Below are 12392 nucleotides of genomic sequence, written 5' to 3'. Positions count from 1 at the left end.
CTCAGGTGCTCCGAGGTACCCAGCACACAGTAGGCCCACAGTAGAACAAAAAGTTGTTCTATTGATCTTATAGTTACTATTACTCATACTAACAAAACTGATCATTTGAGATGATTTTCAAGTGAAGTGTCTTCGCCTGGATTTCTAAGATTAACCTACTTCAAAATGAATTCTGCTCTACTGTGAAAAACGAGCTAGCCAGCAGGTTTCTTCTGCGTCTTTTCTGAACTTTTTAGGATCCTCTCTAGAGAAAGGTTCTAAAGGAAGACAAAGTGCAGAAATACTCGTGCTTCAAAGGATGTGTAGGAAATGATTAATTTTGCCAAAAAACAGTGCCTTGAACATAAAAGATGTTTGACGAAGCTCACTGTAGACAGTGTATCCCTCCAGGATTCTTAAGTTGAAAACTCAATGTCCAAAGGGACATAACTAGGAGATGGGGTCCTTGGGAGATGTTTAGGTCATGAGGGTGGAGTCCTCATGGGCGAGATTAGTGTCTCCATAAGAGAGACCCCACAGAGATCCCTCGCCTCCTCCACCTTGGAGGTTATAGGGAGAAGATGGTCATCTGTGACCCAGGAAGTGGACACTTGAACAGACACGGAATCTTCCAGGGTTTTGATCATAGACTTCCCAGCTTCCAGAACTGAGAGAAATAAGTATGTCTTTAAAGCACCTAGTTTATGGTGCTCTTGTTACATCAGCCCAAACTAAGATAAAGCTTGCCTCTTATACTGAAAAATAACTCAAATGTTAACAACAATTAAAAAAAGGAACAATGTAGCCAATGACATGTAATGAACACCATCTCTCCTCTACAGAGCCAAGAGCTTAATTAGTTTCGGGCAACTCAGTAGAGTATGATTAAACCAAAGAGCAGCAAGATGTCTAAATGCTCAAGTCCTCTGCCTCCTACTTTTCTGTCAAAACAAAAGAAAAGCCCTAGGCTGGTTTTGGTTGCCACCAAGCACAAAACAGCCAAATTCCAAAATAGAAAGCTATGGGGTTTAATTGTGGATGTATGGAATTACATAGAAGCTCTCTTTGATCATTCCAAAGGATGTTTCCCTCAAAGGTTACAAATACATCTCAGCCTACCAACCATCTCAGGCCTACCAGAAAAATTATATATATATATATATATATATATATATATATATATATATATATATATATACACTTTTAGCATTTTAAAATGTGTCTAAATTTCAGTTTCGGATCCAGTTTTGACTATTGTTATGGGCTTAGTTGGATGCCCCCAGATTCCTACATTGACGTCCTAACACCCAGCATCTCAGATTGTGGCAGTATTCAGAGACAGGATTTTTAAAGAGGTGATAAAGGGAAAACGAGCTCACTGGGGGTGGGCATCAAGCCAACAGGACTGTTGTGCTTACAGGAAGAAGAGATTAGGACACAGACAGTACAGACTGAAGGACAATCGTTTGAAGACAGAGTGGAGAACACAGCTATCTGCAAGCCAAGGAGAGACGTTTGAAGAATCGAACCCTACTGCCACCTTGATCTTGGACTTCCAGCGCCCAGAACCATGAGAAAATAAATTGCATGTTGCCTAAGCCACCCGGCTGTTGATATTTTGTTTATGACAGCCCATGACTCAGAAATTTGAGGAGCTCCCCCTCAGACTTTATCCTGAAGTTCTGTTTCAGCTTCAGGGGCTTGTGTAATACTACTGTATCAAGGAGGGAGGCTCCTGCCATTCCCTGCACTGGGTCATTGAGACACTGCACAGCTGTCCCCAGGGCTGGCTACATAATTTACAAGCCCCATGCAAAATGAAGATATAGGGCCCTTTGGGCAAAAACAGGGAGGAAGTGTTTGTTAAAGGTACTAAAATAGAAAGCTCATTTCCTCCATGGTCTGTCTTCTGAAGGGGCATAGCTGCTGTTTTCTATTTGCATTTAATGTCATTCCAAGCAAATAAAAATTTTAAAATGTGATTATGGGCATGATTCTTGCCATTCATCTTCGCAGGGTGCAATGTCAGTGTTAAATAATTCACGCAGGGATTCCACAGCTGGGGCACACCCACGTGCCCTCTTCTTATCAGAACCGTGGAAATCCTGCACAAGACCAGCTCTGCCATCTTTACCTCACCTGGGGACTCACACATGTTCCACCGACCCTGCCTCCCTCGGCTTCCTGATGAGTAAGGAACTTGACAGGATCAGGAGCCGGGGGCTGCCTTTCTTTCCCTTCCCTCCTAAGTCACCACTTCCAAGGCTTGGCTAACACAGGGAGTTGACATGAGTGAGAAAGGACAAGACAGGGTTCTGGGCTGCTCACAAGAGGCCACCGCCTCCTGCCGGTGCTCAGAGCAAGCTCTGGTCTGTAGGGAAGGCGAGCTCCCGTTGACTCGGTCATAGACGTCACGTGGTCAGCGAGTCTCGTTGACCACCACTCACGAGGTGTCCATTTCCATGCTGTGCTCACTGGACAGGGCGAGCAGTACATGCAAATGAGGAGGCAAGGAATGGTGGATACCCACAGTGGGCTGTCCCCTCCGCTATGTACGTGCTCCACTATCCCACCTGTTATGCCCCAATAATGGGTCCATGATTAAAATAGCGAGACTGATACAAAGCGAAGGTCAAACAAAGCTTTATTTCGCACCAAGCATCAAGAATCAAACTGACCAGCCAGGGCCGCTTTTCTTACAGAGAAGTCAACCCCTCTCTCCTTTACGGACTAGCTTTTAAGGACATAGGCCATGTGGTTGGGCCTGGTCATGCATAGGTGGCCAATTAAATTGTAACACACAGAGAAAGCTGCACAGTGATGCTAGGTGACCAATTGAATTACAACTTACCTTTTAGTAGATATTTGACCTAGCCTATCACCTTGGTTAGGATTGGCGCCCAAAAGACTCACAAAGGGCGGGACCCATACTCCTTGGTAGCTAGGGAGACAGTATGCAACCCTCCACTGATCAGATGTCTTACCTGGCCTGACCCACCCTTGTATTTGGGCTTTGTTACCTGAGGTTGATTTCCGGGACTTGTTTTTAAGTAAGTCCCCTGGGAGAAGGGGAGCAGGGACAGCTTAAGCGTTAAACAACAAGGTTATTGTGTAACCTCAATGGAAGCCTCTGGCTAAAATATAAAAATATAAAATAGGTCCTTACACCACCCACTTCGCTCAAAAAACACAAAGTAAAAAATAAAACTGAGTAATTCCTAGACAGTGAGAGAGAAGCACACTGACTTCACCATAGAACCCTTCTGAGGGCGGTGCTTGGCGGGGTAGGGGGGTGTGAGGGTGTTGGGGGTGGATAATGGGACCTCTGAGGGTGTGGCCAAAGGGCAGGGCCCTTTGGGAAGGGGCTTTCTGGGGGAGGGGCCCTTCTGGGAGCAAAGCTCTGGGTGGGGGCATTCCCTCTGGGGGCAGGGCTGGGAGCAACCCCAGAAACCTGGCCCACAGAGAAGCTGGTCCTGTCTCTCCCTCTGCCCCCTTTCCCCAGGGACCCCTAGGCTTTGAAGACTAAAGTCAAAATTAAAGCCATATGTCTAAATAGTTCATACTGTGGTTGGGTAGTGTTTTTAACATATTAATTGACTGGTTTTTCTCAGTATTTGTCAAACCTTTCCCAACTCAAGGCTTTCTCTTAAGCAGCAGCGCAAGGCTGGCCCTTCAGTTGGGTCAAGCTGTTTGGTGATTCTCTGTAAAAACCCACCCTCTTGCGCTGCTCAGGAGGGCAGTGTTGCGTCCTAGGATAAACATAAATGTATATCAAATGTGTTTACAAATTATATTTATATGTATACATTCAATTCTATGTTTACATATATATGTATAAAATAAAAATAAAAATATTGTTTAAAAGGCTGTTTTCCGGGGTGCCTGGGTGGCTCGGTGGGTTAAAGCCTCTGCCTTCAGCTCAGGTCATGATCCCAGGGTTCCTGGGATGGAGCCCCGCATCGGGCTCCCTGCTCAGCGGGGAGCCTGCTTCTCCCTCTCTCTCTGCCTGCTTCTCTGCCTACTTGTGATCTCTGTCTGTCAAATTAATAAATAAAATCTTTTTAAAAAATGCTGTTTTGCAGGGAACCTGGGTGGCTCAGTGCTTAAAGCGTCTTTTTTCCACTCAGATCATGATCTTAGGGTCTTGGGATGGAGGCCCACATTGGGCTCCCTGCTCAGCAGGAAGCCTTCTTCTCCCTCTCCCACTCCCCCTGCTTGTATTCCTGCTCTGTCTCTCTGTCAAATAAATAATTTTTAAAAAAGAAATACTTTATTAAAAAAATATATGTAAAATGCTATTTTGCCCTCTATCCTGGTAAGATTGAACACATTCCTAACAAGAGATCTTCCTTGACTCCGTGATAAAAATTTAACATTGTCTTAATGAATCCTCACAACATCCGCCTCCCCAACCCTTCTCAGATGTTACAATTAAGGTTCAGTGAAGTCCAAACACTGGGCCTGAGGTAATATACCCAGTATGCGGCCTCTTGGCATAGTCTAGCTGCCCAAATTGGGGGCGAGGGTGTTTGAGTGTCGTTGGCCAGGATGAAAAAGCTGAAAGATGAAAAGAAGGGTAGTCTTGCTTTTTGGCCCAAAAAAAGAAAGAGACCTGTCGCCCAAAGGAGGAGGCTCCCCACTGATCCCGGCTGGGCAGGAGTCAGAGCAGAAGGGAAACTCCCATCACCAAGGAGAATGGGCTTCTCCTTCATACAAAAGCATAGGATCCCTCTCACCTGATATGTTTCTGTCCCATAGTCATCCCCCTGTGCCTGCCCCATAATAGCATTCACAGGAAATGGCTGAGAGATACATTCAACTTGCAGAATTATAGCAAATAAAGTAATCTTTGACCCATCCTGGGAGCTTCTGATTACTCGGAGGGGCCAAGCCATCCTAGGGCAAGTGCACTCATTTCAAGAACCAGTAAAATGACTCCAAGAGTATCCTAAGGGCTAGTGATCATGACTGGTCCAGAAATATTTCTGGGAGTCCCTTTTAGCATCCCTCCCATCATTTCTTCTCATCTCCAAGGGAATGGTACTTAGATATTCTGAAAGAAATATGCATGACTAGTAAACTGTGTGTGACCCCTGCCGCCTAATTCATCCCTCACCAGCAATTAACACTGATGGTTTGAAGGATGGCTACTCCCCTGGCAGGGCAAGAGCTGAAGCAGAATGTATGGGGCGAGGCGACTCTTCCCCCTGGATATAAATAATTAAACCCAGTAGCCACCCTTCCTGCCTGGCCACTGTCATTTAGGTATGGCTGATTATCCCTAAATGGGAATGAGATGGGGGCGGGGGTGGGGGAGGGAAGCAGGTGACAGTCAAAAAAACTACAGTAGCTGCCACTGAGGGTCCAACCTGGCATTAGACTGAGCTCAAGTCCTGATTCCATCATATACGAGCTGTATGAACTTGAAAAACTGAGTTCAACTCTCGAAGCATCTGCTTTGCTTCCCCTTGGAGTGAGAATAGTCAGTAGTATTGACTTCACAGGGCTTATTAGGAGGATGAAATTAGATACTGTTCATTTAGCACAGTTTCTGGCCTATAGAAGGCACACATAAAAGTTGATTATCGTTTTTATGGACCTCCAACTTTAAGCCTTCTATAAAGAACCAAATGATATCTCTGAAAAATACCAACTGCCTACAAGGTTGTAGGGAAAGTGGTATCTTTGTTGACCTGATTAGAAAAAAGTGGAAAATCTCTCTTGTTTAAGCCTTGTTGAAAATTTTCTAAACTCTGTCCGCTCTTCTGCTTTAGTAATTAGAACAAACGTTGGAGACTCGTGGTTTTCTGAGAACTGAGTTGCTCGTTGTAACGCAGGGCAATTCGGCATTAGTGTTTATTTAAAAAATTACCGCAAATGAAGATAAATGGTGAGACGTGCACTAAATTTGATGAAACTCCTGATGTGAGTGTTTCTTCTTGGGATTCTCTCTCTCTCTCTTTTTTCTCCTATGATCTGAGAGCAGATTACATTCTACTTGGGTGATGGCTCAGGTCAAATGTGTGGTTTTGCAGGTGCCTAGCCTTTCACAGACAATCTTGGAAGAACCATCATTGTCTCTGTAAGAAAACGGAGGGAAAGATGTGATTTTAACACTCAGCCTACAACAGTTCAACAATCTACCAATGTGAATTTAGAAACGCTGAGCAGGTCCCCCTTCTAGTAAGGAATATCTCTCCCTTTTTCTTATAATACCTGAGTTTCTACAACTGAGCAATCTACTCTTTTGTGTAAAACAGCTTCCCAGGATTGTTTCTCCTTTAAACGCAAGTGAACTTTGGGGATGGCACTCAGATCCCTTTCTTTTACTGGACAACTGTGGAGCAGGGGTTGGGTGTGTTTCAAGAGGGAAAATATCCACAAGGGGACAGAAAAAGTACATAAATGTACAAAATCCCATTTTCCAAGAATATAAAAAGCTAACTTCCAGGGGAGCCTGGGTAGCTCAATTGCTAAGCATCTGCCCTTCGGCTCAGGTCATGATCCCAGGGGCCTGAGAATCCAGCCCCGTGTCGGGCTCCCTTCTCAGAGGAAAAACCTGCTTCTCCCTCTCTCACTCCCCCTGCTTGTATTTCCTATCTCATTGTGTCTCTGTCAAATAAATAAATAAAATCTTAAAAAAAAATGCGAACTTCCAATATTTATTTTTTTTCGTTTGCTCTAAATATCTCAATGTTCACTTGTTGAAAGCAATTGATTGAAGCCCTAGGAAGAAGTGGTAGATTGAAGCACTCATCAGAGTTCTTTGTGCTGCTTTGCAGGGGTCTGGCTGCACTAAATTATTTCAAGAAGTATTAACTATCTAAGTCACTCAGAAGAAGCCATTTACCTATTTGATTTTCTTTTTTTGAAGAGAATCTTTTTTTTTTTAAGATTTTATTTATTTGTCAGAGAGAGAGAGGGAGCGAGAGCGAGCACAGGCAGACAGAGTGGCAGGCAGAGACTGAGGGAGAAGCAGGCTCCCTGCCGAGCAAGGAGCCCGATGTGGGACTTGATCCCAGGACGCTGGGATCATGGCCTGAGCCAAAGGCAGCTGCTTAACCAACTGAGCCACCCAGGCGTCCCCCTATTTCATTTTCTGTGGTTTTTGATCCTTCCCCCAAATTCTCACAGGCCTCCGCAGCTGGCACAGTGTCCGTTCCCATAACTATAATCCCTGTCCCATACTCTCACCTCCATCATACATCATACATACCTGATACAACCCCACCTTGGTAAAAACCCAACCCTCTGTCCACCTTACATCTGCCCCTGGCAGCTGAAGGTGGTTGGTGAGAAAAGCAACGATGCTGGAAGCTTTCACATTAAGTTTTTTTTTTTTTTTAAGATTTTATTTATTTATTTGACAGAGAGAGATCACAGTAGGACAGAGGAAGGGAAGAGATCACAGAGAGAGGAAGGGAAGCAGGCCCCCTGCTGAGCAGAGAGCCCGATGTGGGACTTGATCCCAGGACCCTGAGATCATGACCTGAGCCTAAGGCAGCGGCTTAACCCACTGAGCCACCCAGGCGCCCCTTTCACATTAAATTCTCAGCCACAAATCCAAGTATGTTTCTCTGACTGACAGAATCTCCGCTCTTCTCATGAAATATTTTGACTATTTCACATCTTCTTTCCTCCAACCTTAAGCCAGGGCTTCTCAACACTGGCCACACTTTTGAATCACCTGGAAGACTTTAAAACACAGGAGTGCCCACCTCCAGAGGATCTGATCTAATTGGTGTAAAACCAATTAGATTAATATCCAATTAGGGTCTGGATATAAGTGTGCTTTTAAAATTCTCCCAGGGATTCTAATGTACAGCCATTTTGTTCAGAGTGAGAACTGAACACCTTCCATCAGATACAGCTGATGACCGACCATTCTGATGACTTCACTGAGAAAAGTAAATTGAGGGCACCTGTGTGGCTTCAGCTCAAATCATGGTCTCAGTGTCTCGGGCTCTCACATCAGGCTCTCTGCTCAGCAGGAAACCTGCTTCTCCCTCTCCCTCTGCCTGCCTCTCTTCCTACTTGTGATCTCTCTCTCTTTCTCTCTGTGTCAAATAAATAAATGAATTAAATATTTTTAAAAAAGAAAGAAAAACAAATTGGGTGGGTGTGTAGGTGGCTAAGTGGTTAAGCGTGTGAATCTTGGCTCAGGGTTATGAAATCGAGCCCCACGTCAGGCTCCATGCTCAACGGAGAATCTGATTGAGATTCTCTCCCTCTCCTTCTGTCTCTTCCCCCTGTATGTGTGTGCTCCTGCTCTCTCTCTCTCTCTTTCTCTCTCTCTGTCAAATAAATCTTGAATAGAAAAATCGGTAAGGAAAGAAGACCCACAGAATCCCACTAAGTTTACCTGGGTGGAACCCTTACTCCAATCCCTTCTGAGTGAGGACAAGCCCCTCCACTTGGGGTTTCTTCTCATTTCCCTGATCTCTGAGTATGAATGTGCTCCAGGACCCAACCTCAGACTTCTCCTCTGTCTACACTGAGTCCTTGGTGACTGTCCCTCTTCTACCATCTGTCTCCTGATGACTCCACATCTCCACCTCCAGTCCAGACCTGGATTTTGAGCTTTCTCCCACTGCCTGCTTTCCAGATCTACCTAGATGAGTTAAACCCAACATGTTCAAAACCAAGCTCTTATTCTTCTGGAGCTCTGCTGGTATTGCAATAGCTCAAACAGGAAACTGTAGAGTCATTCTTGATTCATCTCTTTCTTTCACTGCCCACGTTTAATTCTTTGGTAGAAGCTGTGGATTCTATCTTCAAAATATATTCTAAATCTGACCAGTTCTCCACACTTCAGTTACTCCCACTGTGGTCCAAAACACCGTCTTCTATAGCCTGAGTTATTGTAATAGTCTCCTATCTGGTCTTCTGGATTCCATTTTTGCTCTGTTCTAGTTTATTTTCCACTCAGCAGTTAAAGCAATCCGTTTAAGACAAAAGTCAGACCTTGTTATTTCTCTGCTCTAAGATCTCCAATGGCTCCCCACTTCACTCAATACAAAATTCAGTCTTACAAAATTTAACACTCAACTTCCTTCTCAACTCATCTCCCACCTCTTCACTCAGCTGTCTCTGCCTCCACTCACCAGCCTCCTTAGTGTCTAACAGAGTCCAGCAAGTGCGTGCCTCCCTTGGGGGGTTGCACTTGTTTCCTCTTCTTAAATGTACCCGTCTTGTTCTCTGAATCCACTCAAGGATCTGCCAATGTCTTCTTATCAGAGTAATCTCCCCTAACTGCACACACAGCCAGCACCAGCACCATCACAATCAACATAGTTTCTGTCCCTCTCTACTTTTGACTTCTTATCAACAGCTGACATATTATATATTTATTTATTTACTGTCTGTTCTCTCTCTTCTATTTGAATGCATGTGCTATAAAAATGGTATTTGTGGGGGCTTTTTTCCTGATTTATTCTGTGTTCAGAAGAGGATTTGATACAGAATACTCAGTACATAATTGTTGAACGAATGAATGAATCAATGGAAATATCAGGTTATCTCAATCATAAGAGAGATTTCTCTCAAGCATTTTCTATAGTATTGCCCTATTACATTCTCTGCACCTCTGGGTTGATTAGTAGATAAAATCATTATGTAAAATCAGTTTGAGCAAGGTTGGATCCTTAAGCTTCTATGTCACCTAGGACTCCAAATGTCACGGTGTACCATGCACATTTGCCTCCAGCCTTCTCCCCCATATTTTGGTCATGGTTCAGCAGCTGTGGCATCGTTCAGCTTTCTTTTCCCCTCCCCTGTCTCAGTTCCAGGAGGTCCTCCTTGGCTTTGGGCCCCCTCCTTGTGGGTGATGAAGGCAATGTAGGGAGAGGCAGCAGCTTCCCTGACTCACCCCTGCTTTCTCCATTCATACTGATCCAGTAACGCATAGCCTGTGCAGTACAGGGCTGGCCAGGTCAGTCTCTGCCACCTTAGGACCTCATTTTTGTTCCCTGCGGCAGCTTGGCCATTTGCAAAATCAGAAATTGTAAAAGTACAAACAGGAGACAATATGCCATATTTTATAGATTTTAAGATGCCCCTCCCCTCCCATTTTCTTTCACATCTCCAATGTCAGGAATTGTCTTATAGTTGGGGCTGAGCAGGTGGAAGTCCCTGTAAAGTTACCACAGCTTGACCCTGTTCCATGTGGTTACTGCTCCTAGGGCACAACTGATCATCTACATCCCTTGGCATGCCAAGCCACAGGCCTTTTGAGGACCATTTAAAGAAAGAAAATAAACTGGTTATTATATGAAAATCTCAGATAAGGAAAAAAAAAAAAGAAACCCCACCAGCATCAAACCAAGCAGAATGGAGGGGTGGCAATTTGGATGACCTCAGAATACTTTTATAAGAAGTGCAGCATGCAAAACAATCTGGAGAAAGGAGAACAAAGCTGGAGGTATCAGCTTCTTGGATTTCAAGATATACTACAAAGTTATAGTAATCAAAACAGTAGGGTACTGGGAGAAAATATACGCATAAATCAATGGAAACAGGATAGAGAGCCCAGAAATAAATCCACAATTATATGGTCAATTAATCTTTGACAAAGGAGGCAAGTATATGTAACAGAAGAAAGTCTCCTCAAAAACAGTGTTGGGAAAACTGGAGAGCCATATGCAAAAGAATGAAACTAGACCACATTCTTTTACCATACACGTAAAGAAACTCAAAATGGATCAAAGATCTAAATGTGAAGTGTGAGGTGTGCCTGTCTTGCTCAGCCTGTACAGGATGTGACTCTTATTCTTGAGGCTGTGAGTTTAGGTCCCACATTCAGTGTAAAGCTTACTTAAAAAAAAAAAAAATTAAATGAATAAATGAGAGACCAGAAACAATAAAACTCCTAAAAGACAATAAGCAGTAATCACTTGGAGATTGGTTTTAGCAACATTATTTGTGGGTATGTCTGCTTAGGCAAGGGAAACAAGAACAAAAATAAATTATTAAGACTACAACAAAATAAAAAGCTTTTGCACAGTACGGGAAACCCGCAACAAAACCAAAAGGGAACCTACAGAATGGGAGAAGATAGTGGTGAATGATAAATATAATAAAGGATTAATAACCAAAATATGTAAAGAACACACACACACACACACACAAAACCCCAAAAAAACCCAAACCCCAACATATAATCCAATTGAAAAATGGGCAGAGGACTTAATAGACATTTTTCCAAAAAATATATAGAGACATCCAATAGACATGTGAAAAGATGCCCAATATCACTCATCATCAGGAAAATAAAATCAAAACCACAGGGAGATCTATCACCTTATACTTGTCAGAATGGCTAGTATTAAAAAGACAAGAAAGAACAAGTGTTGGCCAGGATGTGGAGAAAAAGGAACCTCTGTACATTTTTAGTGGGAATGTAAATTGGTGCAACAACTGTGGAAAACAGTATGGAGGTTCCTCAAAAAATTAAAAATGGATTTACCATATGCTTTAGTAATTCTAGTACTTGATATTTACCCAAAGGAAATAAAAACACTTGATTCAAAAAGATATATGCCCTCCTAGGTTTTCTGCAGCACTATTTATAATAGCCAGTATATGGAAGCAGTTCAGGTGTTTATCAGTAGATGAATGGGTAAAGATATGGTGTATATAGATATATAATGGAATATTATCCAGATATAAAAAAGAATGAGATCTTGCCATTTGTGACAACATGGCTGGATCTAGAAGGTATTAGGTTAAGAGAAATGTCAGACCGAGAAAGGCAAATACCATATGATTTCACTTCCTTTTTTTTTTCTTTTTAAGATTTTATTTATTTATTTGAAAGAGAGAGAGATCACAAGTAGGCAGAGAGACAGGCAGAGAGGCAGGTGAAGCAGGGTCCCCATCGAGCAGAGAGCCCGACTTGGGGCTCGATTCCAGGAACCTGGTATCATGACCTGAGCCAAAGGCAGAGGCTTTAACCCACTAAGCCACCCAGGGGCCCCTGTAATTTCACTTCTATATGGAATATAAAAAAAAGAAACAAGTGAACAGACAAAATAAAAAAAAAAACAGAAATAGACTTTTAAATACAAAGAACAAACTGGTGGTTATGGGAGGGAAGGTGAATGGGGGATGGGTGAAATAGGTGAAGGGGTTTAAGAGGTACAAATTTCCTGTTATAAAATAAATAAAATAATTTCCTGTTCTCATCTGGAGATGAAAAGTACAGCATTGGGAATACAGCCAATGATATTATAATAAGTTTATATGGTGACGTGATGATATGCTTACTGTGGTGATCACTGAGTAATGTATAGAATTGTCAAATTACTATGTTGTACACCTGAAACTAATTTAACATTGAATGTCAGCTATATGTCTAATAATAATTTTTTAAGTGCAGCATGACAGAAGCTCTGGGTGGCTCGGAGGAACATATT

The 12392-nt window shown here is 43.0% G+C and overlaps 1 protein-coding gene across 4 annotated transcripts in view; it reads left to right on the top strand.

Moving 5' to 3' along the window:
* Nucleotides 1-12392, top strand: part of LOC131810314 (conserved oligomeric Golgi complex subunit 2-like) — a 58077-nt gene that overhangs the window by 42485 nt on the left and 3200 nt on the right. For 3 of the 4 annotated variants that reach the window (XR_009345533.1, XR_009345531.1, XR_009345532.1), the window contains one exon: nt 1400-1893. The exons of the other annotated variant lie outside the window; for it this stretch is intronic. The gene's annotated coding sequence lies outside the window, so the exon portion shown is untranslated. Of the gene's footprint in view, nt 1-1399; nt 1894-12392 lie in introns of those variants that run through there. 4 annotated transcript variants of the gene reach the window in all.

The sequence above is a fragment of the Mustela lutreola genome, chromosome 10 (assembly GCF_030435805.1).
Source record: "Mustela lutreola isolate mMusLut2 chromosome 10, mMusLut2.pri, whole genome shotgun sequence".
NCBI classification, from domain to species: domain Eukaryota; kingdom Metazoa; phylum Chordata; class Mammalia; order Carnivora; family Mustelidae; genus Mustela; species Mustela lutreola.
Note: the sequence above shows the minus strand (reverse complement) of the source record. Positions and strands in the feature narration are given on the sequence as shown.